Source organism: Chanodichthys erythropterus, chromosome 12 (genome assembly GCF_024489055.1).
Source record: "Chanodichthys erythropterus isolate Z2021 chromosome 12, ASM2448905v1, whole genome shotgun sequence".
In the NCBI taxonomy this organism is placed as follows: Eukaryota; Metazoa; Chordata; class Actinopteri; order Cypriniformes; family Xenocyprididae; genus Chanodichthys; species Chanodichthys erythropterus.
Window position 1 is genome coordinate 54,937,423 of NC_090232.1, and position 24,669 is coordinate 54,962,091.

Sequence of the window (24,669 nt, forward strand, 5' to 3'; positions counted from 1 at the left end):
ATTAATCACTTACCTCAGAAAACATTGACATTTATACAACTTTAAGACATTTTTATTCTTTTTTTGTCTAGATTAAACAGATCTCTGCTGTGATCTACTGAGGAGAGACTGAGAAGATGGCAGTGAGTTCATCAACAACATTTCTAGTGATGGTTTTAAGTGTGATGTTCATCTCTTTCTCTCTCTGTGTCTCATGTAGTTGATGGTGTTTCTAGCGGTTCTTCTCTCTGTTGTTCTGATGAGCGGATGCAGTACTGAAAACACGCCGGTCGACTGTTCTGACCTTTATAAAGCAGGACAAAAGCTCAGTGGGATTTACTCCATCTATCCAGCAGGTGGCTTTCCTGTCTGGGTTTACTGTGACATGATCTCAAAAGGGAAAGATAAAGATAAAGGAGGATGGACGGTACGAATGTGACTGTAGATCATTAAACACATCAGAACATACATTATGAATCATATCTTCTATATAAACCCATCACAGGTGTTTCAGAGGAGAATGGACGGCAGTGTGAATTTCTATCGGCCGTGGAATCAGTACAAGAGAGGATTTGGGAATGTGGAGAGCGAATACTGGCTGGGTAAGATCTCACAGTGAGTGTCCGTTTGTGTGGATGATCATGTGTTTGGTTGAACATGTTCTTCATGTGTGTGTGTGAACAGGGCTGGAGAACATGTACCAGCTGACAAGTAAGAGGAAGTACATGCTGAGAGTGGATCTGGAGGACTTCACCGGAAAAAAAGTTTTTGCTCAGTACTCATCCTTCTCTGTGGATTGTGAAACTGACGGGTATAAACTGCATGTTTCAGGATTCAGTAATGGAGGAGCAGGTAGGACACTTTCATTCACATTAATAGAAATTCACACTCAGTAAATGTGCACCTGATGTCCTCAATGATGCTCTTCTTCTCTGCAGGTGACTCTTTGACCTTCCACAATAATATGAAGTTCTCCACCTTTGACAAAGACCAAGACACTACTGGAGATAACTGTGCAAAACTGTATCTCGGGGCATTTTGGTACAATGCCTGTCACCATGCAAACCCTAACGGTGTGTATTTATGGGGAGAAGATCCCACCATTTTCGCCATTGGAAATGGTTGGTACCACTATAAGAACAGTCACGCTGTTGGTATGAAATTCATCAGCATGAAGATCAAACGTGTGTCTTAAACCTTTGAAGAAACATTACAGTGTTTCTCAGAAACAAAATCAAATTAAGGTTTTGGGTTTCTCTTCTTCTGTTAACTCTGTAACTTAGTAAATCATGGTATATATTGTAACAGGATATATGGCTGTTGTTTTGTGTAATCTCATTAATTATTTTCTTCTTCTTTGTTTTGGGTCACTTTTTTAAATCTACAACTGAAACAAATCAACAATAAACTTTAATAAACTCCAGCAATGAAAGGCATTATGTGTTGATGTGGATTTCTTTAACTCTACAAAAGACCTCAGGAACTGTAAATGAGGAATTCAGTTCAACTGCTCATAAACTGTAAATGAACTTTGTGTAAGGTTTTCTTATCACAGACAAGCTTAGCTTGACTCCTTTACAGAAAATGTTATTTGTGTATATAAGTTTTTTGTTGGGAAAGATAATGGGATAAGAGCTTTTTTTTTTTTTTTTTTTTTTTTTTACCTTGGTTTCAAACAGAGATCAGTTTGTCAGTTTGACCCAGTGTCACTTTCTTATATCAAAAATATTATTCTCCATTCAAACAGTGCATCTTGCCTCCCCTTATGGAAAGAAAATATATTTCCCTATATTATAACCATTACTTTGATCTCCCAAAATCATTAGTTTGGTAACTTTGAAACAAAGTTACTTGCGGGACTACCAAACCAGAAGGAACACACAACATCGCTCCTCCTTTTATGCTCCCGGAGCTCCTCCGTGAGAGACCCTGCGTTCCATTCGGAAGGGCTCATCCCTATGCCCAAAGGGTTTACCCTCCAGAGTGAGAGCTTTGAGGGCATGAAGGGTGTAAGGGTAAAAAAAAAAAAAAAAACGCACTTCTGCGTCATCTTAACGAGATGGAAGAGTAGATTGTGCAAGCTGCGCCCTTTGTTTAACGTCAGTTTATTTATTTATTTTTTGTTTATTAATATTTTATATAGTGTGTATGTATTTGAAACATTTGAATGGACTGATAAAGGGAGCTGTAAAGTATTTTTGTTGAAGTACAATGTCATTTTGAACATAATAATGTACCAAATCAAAATCGTATAAATGTTGCAGCAGTATAGAAGAATACTATACACATATTTGTAGGTAAAATTGAACTTCTAACCTCCTGTACCCATTCTGTGTTGTCAAAGAACTTCCCTGTGCAAAGGATCATGGGGGCCCAAAGTGTCCATGAGTTGTACCCTTTAAAAATCCTTTATTCAGAATGGCCCTTTGAAGTGGCCAGTTTTGAGCACTTCGGTTTGGAACGACCCTTCAATATGGCGGCCATGAATATTTTCACTCCGAAGTGCCCTTCAGAGGGCGATATATCCCGTTTGGAACGCACCGAGACTCAAGGCCGGTGCGCCTCGCAGGTGGAGCTCGTTACTGCTCGCCCTGCTCATCACATTTACTTTCTCAGTTTATAATCATCCTCAATTCATACAGTACACATGATGTAACTGAGGTACAAGAAGGCTTGAATCCCGAAAGCTATTGAAAATACTTTAAAAAATCAACAAGTAAAAAAAAAAGCTTTAAGGCCAAAATGTATACAAAAAACCTAATGTTTATACTGTGAACACTTTAATGATTTTTGATGGATTCAGTAGTAACCTCTCAGTTTCCAGTTCCGCAGGTCTTTCTACTTCACTTTATCTAAGTGTTGATCTCATTAGGTTTTTCCAGTCGTGTCTGACTCTTAATGATTTTATGGCCGTCTCTTGCCGTACATGAATGTCGGAGTGGATTTGTTGAACTCTCCCTTGTGCGATTCCTGTTAGCAGCCGCCCATAACAGAGAGAAAATAATGTTCATGGCAGTGTATTTTTCCGGGATAAGTAGCCAGGTCTGTCCTCAACCCTCCCCATTACATGGCTTGAACTCACACACAGTCAATGTGGCAGGTCCACCTAACCTGCGTGTCTTTGGAGTGTGTGCAGTAAACCCACACTGACACGAGGAGAACATGTGAACTCCACACAGAAGAGACTCAGACTGAGCTGAACCGAGGATCTTCTGCTGTGAGGAGACACTGAGACCCTCTGAACCCCTGCAGATACTGTCAACATGAAGAACATCCAGATCTAATGTTCATGAGTGTGTTCATTCATGCTGACAATCCTCTAGATCTGTTGGCTCTGAAGGCAGATTACAAACAATCAGTGTCGTCTCTCTGTTCTGGACTACTCTTTTCTTCCATTGGGACAGACTCATGATCAGTGTTCCTGTTCTGACATTTGTATTTCCAGATGAGAGCAGATATAACCAGAACCAGAACCAGAACTCCAATCACAGACACCACAATAATCCTAGACTCTACAGCAGGTGTTACAGATCCCTTGTTCTCCTAGACTCCATTTCCCAAGATCCTCCTGTTCTCCACACCTGCACTCACTTCCCTCGTCAGCTTCCCATCATCACGAATCACCTGCACCTGGACTCTATTGTCAGCACTCCTTTATATTGCACTCACTCCATTCACTCCTGGTCCGTTCTCTGTTGTGTTATGTGTCAGTTTGGTGTTCTCTACCTGTGTTTATTAAAGTACTACTATTATTTGTGGAAATCCGTATCTGCCTCGTCTCTCTACCAGCTACACGTAACAGAAGAACGGACCATAAACGTTGGATTTTCACAAAGAGGATGGATTCTTGCTACTCCCTGGCTCCTGCTCCTCCAACACCTCTCACAGCCGGCGATCATCTCATTGGGCTTCTTCAGGTGTGTCGTTCACTGGAGAGGTATGTGGAGGAGTTTGTTGAGTTGGCTTATTTGACAGATTGGTCAGATGCTCATTTGATCGCCCTGTTTTTGGATGGACTGGATGAGGACACCATCCGCTTCTCTGAACCTGACGATTATGTTTCCTTAGCTGATGCTATAAATTTAGTTTTGTATTTAAATTGCTCCAAATTCTTTATCCAAGAGGTTCAGGATAAGTGTTCCTCTCTTCCAGTCCTTCCAAAAACACGGGCAGCCTGGCCAGTCTGCCAAGCTCCGTCCTCCTCCTCATACCCCTCTAGTGAACTCCCTGTCTGCCACACACGGAACCCACACTCCTCCACTGGGTCCCGTAAGTGGAGGAGGAGGAAGCAAGCGGCTCCAGTCTCTCCAGAGCCCGCTCCAGTCTCTCCAGAGCCCGCTCCAGTCTCTCCAGAGCCCGCTCCAGTGTCTCCAGAGCCCGCTCCAGTGTCTCCAGAGCCCGCTCCAGTATCTCCAGAGCCCGCTCCTGTATCTCCAGAGCCCGCTCCTGTATCTCCAGAGCCCGCTCCTGTATCTCCAGAGCCCGCTCCAGTCTCTCCAGAGCCCGCTCCTGTATCTCCAGAGCCCGCTCCTGTATCTCCAGAGCCCGCTCCAGTGTCTCCAGAGCCCGCTCCAGTGTCTCCAGAGCCCGCTCCAGTGTCTCCAGAGCCCGCTCCAGTGTCTCCAGAGCCCGCTCCAGTATCTCCAGAGCCCGCTCCTGTATCTCCAGAGCCCGCTCCAACCCTGTGCGAGCCGCCAGATGTGGACTGGCTTATTGACTTTTTTACCGAGCCCTCAGCTCCAGCCGCCGCCTATGAGCCCTCAGCTCCAGCCGCCGCCTACGAGCCCTCAGCTCCAGCCGCCGCCTATGAGCCCTCAGCTCCAGCCGCCGCCTACGAGCCCTCTGCTCCAGCCGCCGCCTACGAGCCCTCTGCTCCAGCCGCCGCCTACGAGCCCTCTGCTCCAGCCGCCGCCTACGAGCCCTCTGCTCCAGCCGCCGCCTACGAGCCCTCTGCTCCAGCCGCCGCCTACGAGCCCTCAGCTCCAGCCGCCGCCGCCGAGCCAGCCGCTCCTGCCACCGAGCCCTTTATTATGATGAACTTGGTTGTTGAAACATACAGCCCTAAGACTGTTTTCCCTCCCTGCCTCCCTCTCCCACCTCCGTCCATTTGTTTCTTCACTGTACCTCCACCTCAAGCCCCTTCGCCCAGATCTCCACCTCGGACCTCTGGGCGATTACCTTCACCCCGGCTCCAACCTCCCTCTGCTCCACCGTTGTCCATCAGTCCACCAGTATCACCAGTATCCATCCTGCCGCCACTCACACCTTGGTCACTCGTCAGCCTGCCCTCCCCTCTGGACTACACTCCTCCGTCTCCGCTCCGTCACTCCGTCCCTCAGTTCCAGTTGGCCTCCTCACTCCCCCCGGTGTTCGTTTTGTTGACTGTCTTACTGCTTCCACTGCGGCCTTCTGGAGCCCCGGCTGCGCTTCGGTCGGCGGAGCCTACAGTTTCGCCATCTCCCGCCGGTCCTTCACCGCCGCCTGGGCTCAACGGCATCAAGGCTTTGGTCCCTGACCCTCCATGGCAGCCCGCTGCAACTGACCCTCCATGGCTGCCTTCGGCCCCTGACCCGCCATGGCTGCCTTCGGCCCCTGACCCGCCATGGCTGCCTTCGGCCCCTGACCCGCCATGGCTGCCTTCGGCCCCTGACCCGCCATGGCTGCCTTCGGCCCCTGACCCGCCATGGCTGCCTTCGGCCCCTGACCCGCCATGGCTGCCTTCGGCCCCTGACCCGCCATGGCTGCCTTCGGCCCCTGACCCGCCATGGCTGCCTTCGGCCCCTGACCCGCCATGGCTGCCTTCGGCCCCTGACCCGCCATGGCTTTTGAGCCCGCCCTGGAGACCTCCACTCCAGTCTGCTCTTCCCCCTGCTCCGGCTTGAGGTCTCCAGGGCGCTGTAACAAGGTACTGTTACAGATCCCTTGTTCTCCTAGACTCCATTTCCCAAGATCCTCCTGTTCTCCACACCTGCACTCACTTCCCTCGTCAGCTTCCCATCATCACGAATCACCTGCACCTGGACTCTATTGTCAGCACTCCTTTATATTGCACTCACTCCATTCACTCCTGATTCGTTCTCTGTTGTGTTATGTGTCAGTTTGGTGTTCTCTACCTGTGTTTATTAAAGTACTACTATTATTTGTGGAAATTCATATCTGCCTCGTCTCTCTACCAGCTACACGTAACAGCAGGAGGAGGAAAGAGAACAGAGATTTATTAAAGTCTTTTTTTCTTTTTTAAACTCGCAGCTTAAAGATTTTGTAAAGTTCTCAATGACTCCTGTTTTACTTACTACGTTGTTCTTCATCTGTGTGCGGTTTTTCTGCAGAGGAGATTGAAAGGTTCATCAAACAGTTTAGCATTTGCTGTTCAAATCATGATTAATAAACCTCATCTGTAAAATAAGCTAAAAATATTTCTGAACATCATTGTATGTAAACTCATTAATGGTCAGTTTTGGAAAAACCCATATTGGGGACGACTGATCTGATATATTAGGCAGAACGAATCTCATTCAGTGTCTCTATCACAGTCCCTCATGAAGACCAACACGATTACTAAAAGAAGTCCATAATAAAAAATGATTAGACTTTACCATGAATATCAAGTTGGTACTCCAGAGTGTGTCGCTCCTCTTCTGTCTGATTATTTTTGTAATAAACTCTCAGGATGTATTTCCCAGCGTCACTGAATCTCAGATCCTTGATGATGACGTCACATGATCCTGATTTGAAAATCCTGCCATCTTCTTCATTTTGACGAATATGAATAATATTTGAAAATCTGCTTAAACCGATATTATAAATGTTTCTGTCCTCAAATTCACACGACAGAGTGATGCAGCCTCCTTGTTCCCCCGTCACACACCGAGGAGAGGATTCTGCAAACAGACACAAAAATATTCATTCAACACTGAGTATCAACACTGTAAAGTTTGACTTTTCTTTGTCAAGTTGCAAAACAAAAGAAATCAAACTCTCAAACGTGTAATCAAGCTCTAAAACATGATTTTTATCTTTTTCCAGGATCAAAACACTATCCAGCACAAACCCCTTCCTTCATCCACACAATATTCTGGAGTTATTTGACTGGATTTGATTTTGCTCCAGATGCTTCTCAGTCTCCACACACACTCCTGACACTGAATGAGCCAATGAGCATCTCCAGACGGGTTATTGAACCAAAGAACCGCTCCCAAATCAACCAATCAGAAAGAACCCAATGATCCGCTTCAATCAGATCTTTCTGACTCAGACTTGACCTGATAATCTGATTTTATCTCTGGCTGTAGATTTGATTTGATTCATTTGAATCTGTAACGTGAGACATGAGAGAACAGGATCCAAATGCAGCTTAATATTAATTTAATACTAACAACAAGATAAACCAATTCAGTATATTGTATATTGACACCACATGAAAGAAAAAGACTAAAGAACACAGAGATACACTTCAAAATACACATTCATTATTTCACGTCAAGTCATGTGCAAAATATAAACAATCGTCTAGATCAGGGGTACTCAAGTTCAGAGGCCAAGAGGGCCGCATTTCAACCAAATGAAACGCGAAGGGCCACAAGTTATAACTTGGATCGTAAGACTTTTTAGGCCTACTTAAGACAATATTTGTAGTTTTACTGTTTATTTACTAAAAGTGCAGTTTATTATCTAGCTAAGTCTTAATAGTATGGTGTCCTTTTTAAAGTGTCACTTAACATGATAAATGGCATTTAAAAAAATGATTAATAGCTTGTCTTGCTGTATTCTTAATGTACAAATGCATAAAGAAAAATAAGAACTGATGAAAAGAAATCCTTATTCATTCTTTATTCATCCTTATTTCATTTCTATTCACAAGAAATTTAAGGTCTGGCCGTTGTTCACTGGCTGATAAGAGTTTGTCCGTAAGACGAATACATTGCACGCTTTTTTATAGTCTTTTTATACTCCATTGCACCTTTTTAACACTTTTTATAGCACCTATTTATACTCAGAGAATAAACGTTTTATTATTTATATTATTATTACCTTTTAATTTGGTAAGAATCCAAAAATCTTTTTTCTTTTTTTTTAATGTTCAATCACAATTTTATGAATTATCTAACTATAACCAACAGTGTAAACATGATAAATCAGATATTCTCCGTGAGCTCAATGATGTGATGACAGATCTGTAATGGGAGCACTGCTTGCTTTCTGTTTATAACACATTGACACATGCGCACTAGAGAGATTCATGCTTGTCTAGTCTTTTTCGCTCAAATAGTTACAATAAAATGTCTTTGTACTTGTTTAAATTAGAGTTGCTGGTATCTTTTAATCCCCTCAAATGAGCGCTCTTCAACACGGTCGGCTATTGTGTTTGTTGTTACCATAGGGTTGATACTCTTGTTCCATCTTGTCCGTTTCTTTTCAGACTGAAACAACAGCCCGTTTCAGTGCTGACACCTTGTGGACAAACTAAATTAGTGCAAAAACTATTCAATGCGCGCGTGCAAAGTGCCTTCAGTTTATATTGTTCTTTGCGGTTAGAAAAACTGTGCTGCGCGCGTTCACTATATGCGATCTCTGCTGATGATTACAGCGTCACGCGCTCTGTACGCCTACCCTTGTGTACGTGTAAAAAAATCGAAGTAATATTCACGCTAATTTTGGACGCAAATTATAATAAATATACATTTATATGTAGCATGATGCGGCCATGCGGGCCACAAATTTAATGCTGACGGGCCGGATGCGGCCCGCGGGCCGCCTGTTGAGTACCCCTGGTCTAGATCAACATGGAACTGAAAATCAAAGATTGTTACAATTTATCAACAAAAATGACACTGACCACTATAATGTATCAAACACAACAGCAGAAGAAGATTCAAGCATCTGAACCTGATGAGAAACAGAAGAGATGGATGATGTTACTTGGGTAAAGTTGGTTTTATATTCGCACATTCGGACTTCTGATAAATTCAGGCTTTCCAATAAATGTGCAATAAATTTATGTTTGCGAACTTTAAGCAGCGACATGATATTGACAACCAACGATTGTCAACTTACAACATTTTTCACAGTCGATCAAAATAGGCAAGTATTGTTTTAATGGCATATTTTCTTGTGAATGTCCTCTGAATGTCCAATGTAGTGTGATTAATAAAACTATTGAATACGGATGTCCGAAGATAAAACTTTACCCAAGTGATGATGGGTGCGGTAAAGTTGGTTTTACGTTGGACATTCGTTAGACATTCGCCAAGCAAATTAAGGGACTATCTCAAAAGTACATGCACACATTCCAAGAAAAGATCGGAATTAAGTGGGAAACCTTGTTTTAGCGGAATACATCATTTTAAGCGGTGAATGGGTTATTTGCTATGAACTAGTACATTGTTATTACATTGTACTCTACCATTTTATTTTACCTGATAGAAACAGGTGTTGTCGAGGCGAGTGTAATATATTCACTTACACTTGCAACACCTGTTGGATTTTGGAAATGTCATTTTGTCATTTTTTTATGAATTTTTGAAATACACAAATCTATATAACTTCCTGTTCATGTGACCCGATGATGTCACAACAGTTGTGATATGTTCACACACACCTGTCGCACATCATACATGAGTTGGATTTTGGAAATGTCATTTTTTCATTTTTTTATGAATTTTTGAATTACACAAATCTATATAATTGTTAAGGATGTTGGTGTAGAGAGACGAGGCAGATACGGATTTCCACAAAGTATAAAGACTTTAATATAAACAAGGGCAGGAACACCAAACATACACTAAACACTACAGAGAACGGACAAGGAGTGCAGGGAGTGAGTGCAATATATGGGGAGTGCTGACAATAGAGTCCAGGTGCAGGTGATGAGTGCTGATGAGGAGCAGACGAGGGAAGTGAGTGCAGGTGTGGAAACAGGAGGATCATGGGATATGGAGTCCAGGAAGACAAGGGATCTGTGACAGTACCTCCCCCTCCCGGTAGGCGCGTCCTCGCGCCGTAAATAGAATAACCGGGAGGGGGGGCGGGCGCCCTGGAGACCTCATGCAGGTGCCGGGGGATGAGTGGACTGGAGGTCTCCAGGGCGGATCCATGATCCATGGCGGGTCAGGAGCCTTGGCAGGCCACGGCGGGTCAGGAGCCTTGGCAGGCCACGGCGGGTCAGGAGCCTTGGCAGGCCACGGCGGGTCAGGAGCCTTGGCAGGCCCCGGCGGGTCAGGAACCTTGGCAGGCCACGGCGGGTCAGGAGCCTTGGCAGGCCACGGCGGGTCAGGAGCCTTGGCAGGCCACGGCGGGTCAGGAGCCTTGGCAGGCCATGTCAGAGGCCCACCCACATGTGTGGCGCCCACATGTCCCCCACCCACGGGTACTTGGCCCCCCCCCAAAAAATACTTGGAGAGGTTTAGGATCATATTGAGGAGTCCAAGGAATAAAGTCAATGTGTGGGTGGAGGAGCATGGAGCTGGTTTGGCGGCGGATACTGGAGCTGGTATGGCGGCGGATTCTGGAGCTGGTTTGGCGGCGGAGACTGGAGAACTTTGCTCGGCGGCGGAGACTGGAGAACTTTGCTCGGCGGCGGAGACTGGAGAACTTTGCTCGGCGGCGGAGACTGGAGGACTTTGCTCGGCGGCGGAGACTGGAGGACTTTGCTCGGTGGCGGAGACTGGAGAACTTTGCTCGGCGGCGGAGACTGGAGAACTTTGCTCGGCGGCGGAGACTGGAGAACTTTGCTCGGCGGCGGCTGGAGCGGCAGGCTCGGCGGCGGCGGCTGGAGCGGCAGGCTCGTAGGCGGCGGCTGGAGCGGCAGGCTCGTAGGCGGCGGCTGGAGCGGCAGGCTCGTAGGCGGCGGCTGGAGCGGCAGGCTCGTAGGCGGCGGCTGGAGCGGCAGGCTCGTAGGCGGCGGCTGGAGCTGAGGGCTCGTAGGCGGCGGCTGGAGCTGAGGGCTCGTAGGCGGCGGCTGGAGCTGAGGGCTCGTAGGCGGCGGCTGGAGCTGAGGGCTCGTAGGCGGCGGCTGGAGCTGAGGGCTCGTAGGCGGCGGCTGGAGCTGAGGGCTCGTAGGCGGCGGCTGGAGCTGAGGGCTCGTGGGCGGCGGCTGGAGCTGAGGGCTCGCGGGCGGCGGCTGGAGCTGAGGGCTCGCGGGCGGCGGCTGGAGCTGAGGGCTCGTTCATTCCCTCAAATACAATTAAGATCCCCACAGGCACTGGAGCTGGCTCTGTGGGGACTGGAGCGGACTCTGGAGATCTTGGAGCGGGCTCTGGAGAGACCGGAGCGGGCCCCGGAGAGACCGGAGCGGGTTCTGGAGAGACCGGGGCGGCTTGCTTCCTCCTCCTCCGCTTACGGGACCCAGTGGAGGAGTGTGGGTTCCGTGTGGTCCAGGAAGTCAGCTCACTGGAGGGATATGTGGAGGAAGAAGGAGTCTGACCAACTGGCCTGGCCACCTCTGTTTCTGGAGGGACTGGACGGGATTGACACTTATCCTGAACCTCATCGACAAAGAAATTAGATCCGTTTAAATACAAAATTAGATTAATGGTTTCGCTCAAGGAAAAGGAATTTTCAGGTTCATCCAAACGGATAGTGTCATCGTCCAGTCCATCCAGAAACAGGGCGTTCAAAAGTGCATCTGACCAGTTAGTCAGGAAAGCAAGCTCTACAAACTCCTCCACATACCTCTCCAGTGAACGGCCAACCTGGAATAGCCCGATGAGCCGGTCGGCCGCAGATGTAGTTGCGAGAGGCTGAGAAGGAGTTGGAGCCTCGGGGATGAGGAAAATTCCCATCTTATCCTTTGTGGATATCCAGCGGTAATGGTCCGTTCTTCTGTTAAGGATGTTGGTGTAGAGAGACGAGGCAGATACGGATTTCCACAAAGTATAAAGACTTTAATATAAACAAGGGCAGGAACACCAAACATACACTAAACACTACAGAGAACGGACAAGGAGTGCAGGGAGTGAGTGCAATATATGGGGAGTGCTGACAATAGAGTCCAGGTGCAGGTGATGAGTGCTGATGAGGAGCAGACGAGGGAAGTGAGTGCAGGTGTGGAAACAGGAGGATCATGGGATATGGAGTCCAGGAAGACAAGGGATCTGTGACAATAACTTCCTGTTCATGTGACCCGATGATGTCACACCAGTTGTGATATGTTCACACACACCTGTCGCACATCATACACACATTGAATTTGAGAAATGTCATTTTGTCATTTTTTTAGGAATTTTTAAAATACACAAATCTATATAACTTCCTGGTCATGTGACCCGATGATGTCACAACAGTTGTGTATGTAACCCAGTAGAATAACATTCTAGAGGTATTGAGTTTATTTCACTTTATTTTATTTTGTTCTTGCTCAGAGCATAAATGTGAATGGAATATACCACTCTATATATTGCTGTATAAAATGTGTGTGTGTATGCTGTAAGAACATGAGCATATATCAAGTTTGATTTTTTTTTACACACATGTGAAAAGTCCTACAAGTTAGGTCTTTCTCTAATCTATTGGTTTATGAACTTTAAGTCCCGCCCTCGCCTACGTGTTTTGTTATGTTTTGTGAGTGTTTGGGGTTTCCATGGAGACGAGAGAGAGTTTTTTTAACAGATGCAGCTGATCGGAAAGCAGATATAGTTTATGATAAAGATTTTAGAAGTTTTAACGGATTATTCATCATATCATATCTTAAAATGTGTATATTTACTTGATTCAAGTCACACAAGTTTTCAGTTTGTGTTATTGTGTTGTAACTGAATTCTCCGTGTATGTTCGCTTGACATTGTGGACTTTTGTTCTTTAGAGGGAAGAATCGTTGATAAAGGCGACTTCTTAGTGCCTAGTTCACTTTGAGAATCGTGAGTTTGACTGCTGCAAGTGAGGAGTCTGTGGCCCGCCTGCAGAAAGCGAGCAGCTGCGCACCGAAGGAAGATTTCCCGGAGGCATACTACCATGAATAGGAGTCGGTGGCCGGACTTTCAGAGAGCGCTCAGCCGCGCACAGTAGGAAGATTGACTGGTAATTCCCCAACGGAATTCAGGTACCTTTGTGAGTTTGTTTTTCCCGCTCAGGAGAGTGAAGAGGCCCGTTTACTGTTTCTAAGGCCACCACGTACTCCAGCAACGTCTCAGGCCTGCAACGAAGTGTATAGTGAATGACTGTGTGTGTGTGTGGGCCCACAGAGTTTTTCTATTGATTCATACGTGTTATTCAGTACATTTAAACTGTGATTTTTTTTTTATAACATTACTCTGAATTTATTTGCTACATTCATCTCAAGTGTGTTTGTGACAGAGAAAAAATCCATTAATTTCATCAGCTGAAGTATTGCATTATTGGTGTAATATTGGGTTAATTTGGAATCACCATTCCAAACCATTTTGTCAGTTTGAGATAGTTTTTATCCTTTTTATTGTTTAATTAAATTCTTCACATTTTGTCACTTTCACCCGAGTTTTATTCAATCTAAGCATTTATTCATATACAAGTTATTCATAAGTTATTATAGATATCATTATATATAACCTTCTAAAGGAGAAGTAATTCATTTGTGACACCAGAGGGGCCTAACTTCAACATCGCTAGGCACATAGTTAATGAATCTGGTACGCTGCCCTACTTATTTAACATAAGGTCAGGTAGGGGGCGCTACATAAAAGTGGGGGCTCGTCCGGGATCTCCCTCTGGCAAGTCACAGCTAGTTCCTGAAAGAAGAAAAGAGAAAGAGAAAAGTTAAGTGTAGGGTTGTTGTCAGGGTTCTGTCACTTCGGTCTAGTTTATTTCTTGGTTTTGTGACAGAGCTCTGACACTCCTGTTCTTGTCATGTTTTTGTGTGAGCGTACAGTCTCGAGTGTTCTCGGGGCTGTGCGCTCTCTTGTCTGCGTGCCTTGTTTCATGTTGGGAGCGTGGCGTTCGGATCCCGGCACTCGCGTCTAGTTTGGTTTCAGTTTTGTGTGGGGATTCGGACACTCGCGCTCCCAGTCCTGTCTTTATTGTGAGCGCACGGTTTGTGTGTACTTTCACTTGCCATGCGCTCTTGTCTCATGTTTTGTGTAGCACGCGGTTATTCCACCTGCCGCGTGCTTTCATGTTGTGTTGTTGTCTTGTGTAGCACGCAGTCTGTGTTTCACGGGCTGCGTGCTCTCATCTTGTCTTATTTTGTGTGAACACGTGGCTTATGAGTTTTCATAGTCACGTGTTCATGTCTCGTCTTGTGTAAGCACATGGCTTGTGATTTGTCTTCATTGGCCATGTGCTTGTGTCTTTGTTTTGTTTGGTGTGAGCACATGGCTTGTCATGTGTTTCTTTGTGCCATGTGCTCTCATGTCTCTTGTCTTGACCCCGCCCACCTTGTTATCTCATTATTGGTTGATTTGCCCCACCTGTCCTCCTTCATTTCCTGCCTTGTTTGCTCTCCTATTTATTCTCCTTGTGTTTGCAGTCCTGTGCTGGTTCGTTGTCACTGAATGTCGCATTTCTCCTTGTGTGTCGTCAAGTCAAGTCAAGTCAAGTCCAAGTCAGTCAAGTCAAGTTCAAGTTATAGTCTGTTTTCCCCCTTGGGGTTGTTTTTGTTGTGTTTTTGTTTTTATTTTTATTATTGATAAAGCCCTTCCTTTCCCTGCATTTGAGTCCTCGTTCCTTCCCTTCCACCCAGACAATGGAGGCAGTAAAAGCCCTGGGAAGAGTTCGAGTAAGAGACACGAGAGAAGGACCTACCTCACATTCTCTGCTGGTGTTGTGTGAGTGCAAACAAGCCATTGACCCTAAGCGCATACCTACTGAAGTGTCATGGGCAGAAAAGAGCGAGCCCTGGTCAGTCATAGTAATTCAGACACAGGAATCTGCATCTGATGCAGCTACTGGTGGATTTACTGAAAAGTTTGCAAAGTTCCTGATGGAAGAAGGAAAGTCTCTCAGTGATATACAAGCTTTGGTTTCTCCTCCCAGTGCTCCAGACAGTTCCCCTGAGTCAATTATATGAGCCATGGGTGAGGTCTTTGCAAAAACAGTAAAGCTCCCAAGTGACAACGCATATCGTCGCCTGCGCACTTTTTCAGCTGTAGCTCCAACCCCTGTGGGAGAGGAAAATATGGAAACTTGCATGGACCAAGCCAGGCTGATCATAACTGAGTGTGACTGCTCTGAAAAAGAAAAACGACACAGAATTGTGGAAAGCCTCAAGGGACCTACATTGGACATCATAAGAGCTGTCCGATTTTCAGACCCTGAAGCGAGTGCTTTGCAGTACTTGGAAGCGTTGGAGAGCACGTTTGGATCATCTGAGTCTGGTGAGGATTTATACTTCAAGTTTCGTCTTATGTGCCAGGGCACAGGGGAGGCTCTGTCTGAATTCCTGAGAAGGATGGAGAAGACCCTCAGCAAAGTAGTGGAAAGAGATGGGCTGTCCCCCAGACTGGTGGACAAAGTACGAATGGAACAGCTGATTAGAGGGGCTGTGAATTCTGACATGATGTTGCTCCAGTTGAGACTGAGAGAAAGGAAAAATCATCCACCCTCTTTTCTGAGTCTGCTAAAGGAAATACCTGAGGCAGAGGAGAGTGAAGCTGCTCGCCACAGAATGTCTGCGAAAGCCAAAGCCATACAATTCCATGAAGAGGAAAGAGCCAGCACATCTGTCATACAAGAACTGAAGGCTGAGATTGAAGAATTGAGAAGCCAAATAAGTGGAGGTGAGCCCAAAACCTTGTCCTCTTCATCATTAGTGATTAAAACAAAAGAAAAAACAACCAAGAAGACTGAAAAAACTGATGATTCAGAAGTCCAAGAGTTAAAGAAACAAGTCCAACACTTACAGCAGCAGTTGGCAGTTCTGAGTGTCAGTTCTACTCAATACTCACCTCAGGTTCCAGAGCAGCAGCAAAAACCATCCCAGTCCCAGTCAGTATCCACGTCATTAAAATACAAGTCAGCCAGAACAAGAGATGACTACTTCTGCTACAGGTGTGGAGAAGACGGTCATATTGCAACAAAGTGTCATGCTCCACCAAATTCTGATCAAGTGATTCAAAAGCTGATTCGTTCCTTGCGGCAGGCAAAGAGTGGGAAGAACGAGAGGGATGAAGACAGAACTGTGTCAAACCAGGCCTGTTTCTCCAAAAAGAGCCAGACAGACATCTACAACTCCAGCCGTCTTCCCAAAGGTCTAGTAGGGCCAACATCCACTGTAGAAGTGAAGCTTAATGGCTGTGTGTGTCAAGCACTATTAGACAGTGGATCTCAAGTGACGATTGTGTTTGACAGCTGGTACTCCAAGAACCTGCCTGATGTGCCCATTCCCCCTTTGACTGGATTGTCCATATGGGGTCTCAGTTCTTCCCGTTACCCATACAAGGGGTATATTGTAGTGGATGTCACATTCCCTGTCTCTGTCACTGGGGTAGAGGAGCTATTGTCCATCTTGGCGCTAGTATGTCCTGAGCCCCAGGGTCCCTCACAAATGTCAGTCATTATTGGTACTAACGCCAGTTTCTTAGAACGCCTTGCGGCTATTAGCCATGCTGCTGAAGGATCCAGTGTTGCACATGCGTTGAGAATCCAGACTCAACACCCTGCAATCCAGCTGTCAAAACAAGAGACTGAAACCGTTCTTGACAGACCTGATGGAAAAGTCAGATGGATAGGACCTGGTGATTGCGTAGTTCCACCAAGGGGAGAAGTTTGTACTGTCTGTAAAGTGGAGACTGAAAAGCCTTTGAGAAAGGAGATCTTTGTGGTAGACACCCTCGAAGAAAATAGTCTTCCAGCTGGAACGTTCATAACTCCAGTGGTACTCCCATCTTCAGCAGTAGAGGGTAACAATATCAAAGTCCTGGTCCATAATGAAACATCTAAAGATATCTCCATTCCTGCGGGATCAGTAATTGCCAATGTGTATCCCACCGACACGCTCACCGTAAGCTCAGGGGAACAGAGCTTTCAAACCATAGACTCAAGCTTATTTAATTTTGGGGAGTCATCCATCCCTGAGGCCTGGGAACAGAGGCTGCGTCGGAAATTGTCGACCAGGGGAGATGTCTTTTCCACCGGAGAGTGGGATGTGGGATTAGCTCAAGGAGTTGAGCATCACATCAGGCTGAAAGACTCTAATCCATTCAGAGAGCGCTCAAGACACATCACACCTGCGGACATCGAGGATGTTCGACGTCACATCAAAGACCTGTTAGTGGCTGGAATCATCAAAGAGTCAACGAGTCCATACGCATCGCCCATAGTAATAGCACGGAAGAAGAGTGCTATAGAGGGCAATAAGGATGTGCATCGATTACCGAACTCTTAATGCTTGTACCATCCTAGATCAGTACACCACTCCCAGGATCGATGATGCCCTGGACTGTTTGGCTGGTAGTACATGGTTTTCCATACTGGACCTCCGTAGTGGATATTATCAAATAGCCATGGCGGAGGAAGATAAAGAGAAGACAGTGTTTATCTGTCCCCTGGGTTTCTTCCAGTTTGAAAGGATGCCTCAAGGAATTACTGGAGCTCCCACCACATTCCAACAGCTAATGGAGAAAGCCGTGGCATGCACCTCCTCCAAATAATAGTCTACCTTGATGACATCATTGTGTTCGGACGCACACTTGAAGAACATGAAGAGAGACTATTAAAATATAATATACGGTATTTTTATGTAGAGAAGACTTTGAATTAACATTGAAATTTGCATGTGATTTGATGCTGTTGTCTTTGATATATATACATTAAAATATTTGTAATACCCCAACCAGATTCTTCCCAGTATGCTACAATGTTATCTGTAAATATTAAACATTTCTACAGCGGTCATTAAAATACTACACAATTTGGTAATTACATGGGGTGGTAGAACAGTATTAGAATGGAATTAGTAAATAGGCTGTTTACATGAAAAAGCAGTTTTAAGCAGGTCTATGTCATCCTATAATTTCCCAACAATTATATTGTTGTGTCCCATTTGTACATTTCAATATTCATGGCATACCAATACATTTCTGACAATTTGACATTGGACATTGGTAAAAAAGCTTTTTCAGAAAAATGTGAAAAAAGACCTTTCACAAAGTTTATATATATAAATATATAACACATTATAATTATATAATATATAATTTTAATATATATCATTTTCTTATTAATATATAATAAATATATAATTGTCTTATTAATTTGCTGACATCACAACAATGAACACCTGTAAAGTATACACAAACCAGCCACATGCCTTTGCCAATTTTCTAATTTTGTGATCAGAATCTTCTACTGCTACTTAGAAATGTATAAAAGGACTACATAGAAGTCCAGTCGGACCATTACAAACAAAGTTGACTATAAAAATATCAATGATATCAGTGATGAACAATGGCAAAATCTAAAAGAGGTAAGGGTGCATTGAGAAAAGACTTGCGGGAAGCTGCTGGAGGAACAGAGGTGATAAAAAAAAAAAAAATCATAGCTGAAAATATTGTAAACAAAGACACTAATCAGAAATCTGGAACACACTATCCAACCAAATATTCAGAAAAGATACACAAAAAAACAGGCAATGGCTTTTTATTATATGGACGTATGACAGGAGAAATACAAGAACTATGTTACAACCAATGTGTTTAAAGAAACAGGAAAATTAAACCAAAAGTATGCGGACAGAGATTTTGGAAAAAGATGAAACAGAAATGGATAGAGAGGAGTCTGAGGAGATCAATGACTGGGGACAGACAGACACTGAGTGTGACTTTGAGGTGATGGAGGTTCCTCAAACAATTGACAACCACAGTAACTCAATCCATGAACTAAAAAAGAATCCAGAAAAAAAGACAGAATCAAAAACAGGGGACCAAACTTATAGACATGTGCCACAAACACCAACTAAATTTAAAGTTTTTCTTCATTCAAACAAAATTTGCCCTTTGAAATGCTCCAATAAACTAAGACAACCATGGACCCACTACTTGTACAATCAGTTCAAGAAAAGAAATCATTGTTGTGCCCTCCGCTTTACACACCAGCATGTCCGAGCAACAGGGAGCCGGAAGCGTATGTGTGGGTACTTAAAAATATGTGCAAAAATGTACATTTTCAACATGCCGTGCAAGGTATTCCTTCATCATGAAGACCAAACCAGCCAAACATCAAACAGTTATTCCTTTAACTGTGTGCCGGACTGGAAACATCTTACACCTAAAAAAAGAACAACAGGTCAGACATGCCAGTAATGTCAGAAGGGGAAACATAGCAAAAACTGTCCTTCAAGGTGTAAGTACAGAATATTATAAAAGGCTGCAAAACACACCCATTCAGGAACTTCTTGCTGGTAACATCACTCACAGCCTAAACAGAAACATTTTGAAAGTCATTTCCCATGAAATCAATAAAGACATGCAGCAACATGACAACATTCTTCTGGAGACTCAGCTCACACAATCCATAATCCGACAATGTGACACTGCCTCTTATTTGACTCCTGGGTATGTACAACATTTCCAGGTGGATCCTTTTGGGGCTCACATGTACACAAAAACAGGAATAGGCACACTGGTGAATAATCTGAGAGACAGATCCCCTGTCACTCTTTACCTAGATGCCACTGGGAGTGTGATTTCCAAAATTCCACATCAAACAAAACCCATCCTATACTACGCTCTTACCTTGCCAGGTAAAGGAAGAGATGCACCTCCACTTCCAGTATGCAAGATGATATCAAGCGAGCATTCCATTCCTCCTATAACTTTCTGGCTGATGCAGTTTCTCCTCAAACTGTCAAAATACACCCTTCAACAAATTCACCAGGTGGAGACCGATTACAGCTGGGCACTTATGCAGGGAGTAATTCTGGCATTTAATAAAGAAAGTATGCCGGCTTACCTTAATAGTGTGTATGCCATCTGCCAAAAACAAAAGACCTGGGCAAATATAAAATCAGCAACAGTTTTGCACCTGTGTGCAGCTCATATCATCAAAGCTGTGTCTTCAGCTTTTCAAAGGAAGACAGACGACAAAAGGCTGCAAAAGATGGCAACATATGTATTTGCCAGGATGCAAAAAACTGTTAATGTGGATGATGCCCTTGCCATTTTCAGACCCTTCTGTATTGTTTTCCTCGCAAGACATGTCAGTAAAAATGTCACAGAGAGTCTTGAATTCTTGGAGGGCCTCATTACAAAAGAAGATGCTATTCTTCAAGACCGAACAGAAGATGACTCAGAAAAGTGGGAGATGGATGAAAATTCATCAAAAACCATTGTTGGTGGTTCTCCATTTTCCAAACTTTTCAAGAAGATCTACGATGATGTCATGGTTGTCTTAGAAAATGAAGAACATCAGAGTGTTGAAAATCCTTATAATTGTCCAGATGTAATCAAGTTCCTTCTGGACAATTACCTGGGGATCTATCCACCTTGGAGCGGGGTTCTACTCAGAGATCTAAAAAGATACGCATGTGACATGGAGTCACTACTTCCTTCCGCAGAAAACTCCAAAACCAGAGACACAAAACTATCATGTTGAAAAATGGTTTGGCATTGTGAAAACATGCATTCTTCAAAAAAAAACATGTGTCCGGCCAGCACTGTTACGGTATACAGGAGACCGACACAGATGTAACACGTAATGGTTGTTTATTTGACCACAGTAGAGCAGAGGAACACACACAGGTGAGTGAACTGGTTGTAGAGAGCTTAGAGCTGGTGATATGAGGTATAGTTATTGTGTCCTTTCTTTTGCAGATGGATACACGCTGGAGCTTGGAGATCGCTGGAGAACTTGGGAGCTGGCTGGAACACACACACACAGCAGACGAGGCACACAGAGGGAAGGAGGCATGCTGGAGACAGGTGAGTATTACGAAGAGGAGTCCTTGAGGTAAGCATAACAATGAGTAGATGCAAACGAGACCGGACATAGAGTGCTGTGTGCGTGTGTGCTTTATAGTGCTGTTGATGAGTGGAGTGATGAGGTGCAGGTGGTGGTGATCAGTACTCCGGAGCCAGTGTGCGTTGTGGTTGGGTGACGTTGGAACCTGACATGTCTGTGACAGTACCCCCCCCTCCACGGCCCGCTCCAGAGAGCCGAGGACCGGACGCCGTGGTGGTCGTCCTCTTCCCCGCTGTGCCGGTTTCTCAGGGTGACTGTCGTGGAATGTCTGGAGTAAGTTGGGGTCTAAGATGTCATTCCTTGGGACCCAGGAGCGTTCCTCGGGGCCATATCCTTCCCAATCCACAAGATATTCCAGCTGACCACCACGACGCCGGGAGTCCAAGATCTCACAAACCTCATACGCAGCTCCGTCCTCCAGGATGAGTGGAAGGGGGGGTTTGGCGGGCGCCACGTCAGGTCCTGTGGGAAGAACAGAAGGGTGGTGAGCTTTCAGCAGTGACACATGGAAAGTGGGGTGTATACGATATCCTTGTCGAAGACGGAGTTGATAGGTGACTGGGTTGACCTGCTTGACGATGGGGAATGGGCCAATGAACCTGGGACCTGCAGGGCAGACGCAGTCTGATGTCTCGGGTGGATAGCCAAACCATCTGACCAGGCTGGATGACTGGGGTGTTGGAACGTCGGAGGTCGGCTACCATCCTGTGTCTGCGCAGGGCTCGTTGCAGTTGATGGTGTGCTGAGTCCCAGACCCTCTCGCTCTCTCGGAACCAGTAATCCACTGCTGGAACGTTGGAGGGTTCCCCATCCCAGGGGAACAGTTGGGGTTGGTAGCCGAGTACGCACTGGAACGGTGTGAGCCCTGTAGTCGACTGACGGAGAGAGTTTTGGGCGTACTCGGCCCAACCCAGGAACTGGTTCCAAGAGTCCTGGTGGTCATGACAGAAGGTACGGAGGAAGCAGCCAATCCCTTGTACCTTGGAAAAGTTGGAGAATCCAAGGAAACGTTGGAGTTCTTTTATGGTTGTGGGTTCTGGCCAGTTGGTAATGGACTCCACCTTCCTCTCGTCCATCCGGATGCCACTGTGGTGTAACCCAGGAAAGAGACGGAAGGTTGGTGGAATGAGCACTTCTCTGCCTTGAGGAACAGGTTGTATTGACGAAGATGGGCGAGGACCTCCGCAACGTGTCGGCGATGTTCGGCCTGGCTCCGGGAGTATACTAGGACAAAGCGATGGAGAAACTCCCGGAGCACCTCATGAATGAAGTCCTGGAATACGGAGGGGGCGTTGACCAATCCATACGGCATAAACAGGTATTCGTAGTGGCCAGTAGGGGTGATGAAGGTGGTCTTCCACTCTTCCCCCTCACGTATCCGGATGAGGTTGTACGCGATGCGGAGGTCCAGCTTCGTAAACACAGTGGCACCACGGAGATGTTCAAGGGCCGCTGGGACGAGAGGAAGGGGATACCTGAACTTGACTGTTATTTTGTTGAGGGAGCGATAATCAATGCATGGCCGCAGGCCTCCGTCCTTTTTAGCCACGAAGAAGAAACTGGAAGCAGCAGGGGAAGTAGACGGCCTGATGTAACCTTTGGCGAGGGCTTCCTTGATGTAATCCTCCATGGCCTGCTCCTCCGGGATGGAAAGAGGGTATATCTTACCCTTTGGCACTGGTTCACCCGGAAGCAGGTCGATGGCACAGTCTCATGGCCGGTGTGGAGGCAGCTTGGAAGCCTGTTGCGGGCAGAAGACATCGCTGAAGGGGGCGTAACTCTTGGGGATATCGACGGATCGTTGTTCGACTGGGCTTTCAATGGATGTGGTGCAGAGAGTGAGGTCAGGCGGAGGAGTTGGTGGAAGAGGAAGTTCAGCCAGACAATGAGGGAAGCATGCGTCGCCCCACTTCAGGATTTCACCCGTTTTCCAGGAGATGGTAGGGTTGTGCTGCTCCAACCAGGGGTGCTCTAGAACCATGTCAGCAGTAGAGTCCTCCAGAACCAGCATATGAGCCTCTTCTCGGTGTAGTAAACCCACTTGAAGTGTCACAGGTCCAGCTACGGTGCGGACGCGCTTACGGCTCAAGGGTCTGCCGGTTATTGAGCTGATCTTGTAGATGGTCGGAGACGGAGTGGTCTTGAGACGTAGTTGACGACAGATGCCACCGCAGATGAAGTTGCCGGCTGACCCCGAGTCGATGAGCGCGACCACTGAAAGGGAGACAGTAGCGGCAGTAAGATTGATGACAGTAGTGAGTGGTTTCATCTTATGAGTAGCAGGAATAATAGCACTCACCAGGGGTCGCGGCGGTCATGTGGGGCATGCTGCAATCACATGCCCAGGTTCTCCACAGTAGAGACAGAGATGAAGGGTCAGCCGGCGGTGGCGTTCTTCAGAAGATAAACGAGAGTTTTCCACTTCCATAGGTTCTTGGGCTGGTTCTGGGGAGCTGACGGGTTCGGATCGGCAGAAGAGCACGTTGGAGAGGTACTGTTCCTGGTGCTCCTGGATGCATGCTTGCATGCGAGTGGCACAGCGAATGGAGAGCTGGATGAACTTTTCAAGGCCGATGGAGTCGTCGCATGCAGCGAGATGCAGCCGCACCCGAGGTTCTAATCCTTGACAATAGGTTGTTATCAGGGCTTGTTCATTCCATCCGCTGATTGCTGCAAGCGTTCTGAATTGCAAAGCATAATCGAAAATAGACATTGATCCTTGTTTTAAATTATAAAGTTTCTCACCAGCTGAAGAATCCGTGATCGGTTTCCCGAACACTTCCCGGAAGTGGGAAATAAACGCCGAGTAGGATTGGGTTACAGCGCCCCGTTGGGACCAGATGGAGTCGGCCCATTTTAATGCTTTGCCGCTGAGCTGAGAAATGATGAACGCTATCTTGGATGTGTCATTCGGGTACAGGTGCGGCTGCATCTCCAGGACCAGTGTGCATTGCAGCAGGAATCCGCTGCAATCCTCCGCCGATCCTGAGAAGGGTGCCGATTTGGCCATGGGACTGGCGTACGGTGGCAAAAAAAGAGGACTGTTGACAGTGTCGGTGGTATCCGCTGGTGCAGGTGAAGGGACAGTGACTGGAGATGGCGGTGGTGGATTGATGGTTAATGTGCTGGAGACAGGTGAGTATTACGAAGAGGAGTCCTTGAGGTAAGCATAACAATGAGTAGATGCAAACGAGACAGGACATAGAGTGCTGTGTGCGTGTGTGCTTTATAGTGCTGTTGATGAGTGGAGTGATGAGGTACAGGTGGCGGTGATCAGTACTCTGGAGACAGTGTGCGTTGTGATTGGGTGATGTTGGAGCCTGACGTGTCTGTGACAAGCACACTTCATTCAGATAATGCACACATCTTTGCAGGGACGTTACAGGGAACACATAATGAATAACAATCTTCCTGAAGATCTTCTCATTAGACCTCATAAGCCATCAGGTCATGTGGCTTTTGCAGAAGAGAGGTGGGGAAAACGGCCAACAAAAAAAACATAAAAGTGCTGGTAAATCACACTTTTACAGAGCTCCACCTCAAATGCCCACACCTGGGGTTCAAAGAGCAGCACAAACCACCTTTAGTGTCCCTGATGTTCCTGGTGTTGCTGAAGAGGTAAATAGCAGAAGAAAAAAAAAAAGTTTTTAACTGACTGTGCACCTACTAACAATATTTTATGCAGGTGTCTACAAAGAAAAAACATGACATTCCCAAACCAAAACAGACCCCAACAACTGAAAGCAGTGGCATGATAAATGCAAAGGACATTTAAAATATTACTTAATATATATATATATATATATATATATAAACTATAAATAT

At 45.8% G+C, this 24,669-nt stretch overlaps 1 pseudogene; it reads left to right on the plus strand.

Annotated features, from left to right (window-relative positions):
• The first annotated feature begins 193 nt into the window (after positions 1 to 193).
• On the plus strand, positions 194 to 1,174 carry LOC137032180 (microfibril-associated glycoprotein 4-like; annotated as a pseudogene).
• Positions 1,175 to 24,669: the final 23,495 nt, after the last annotated feature.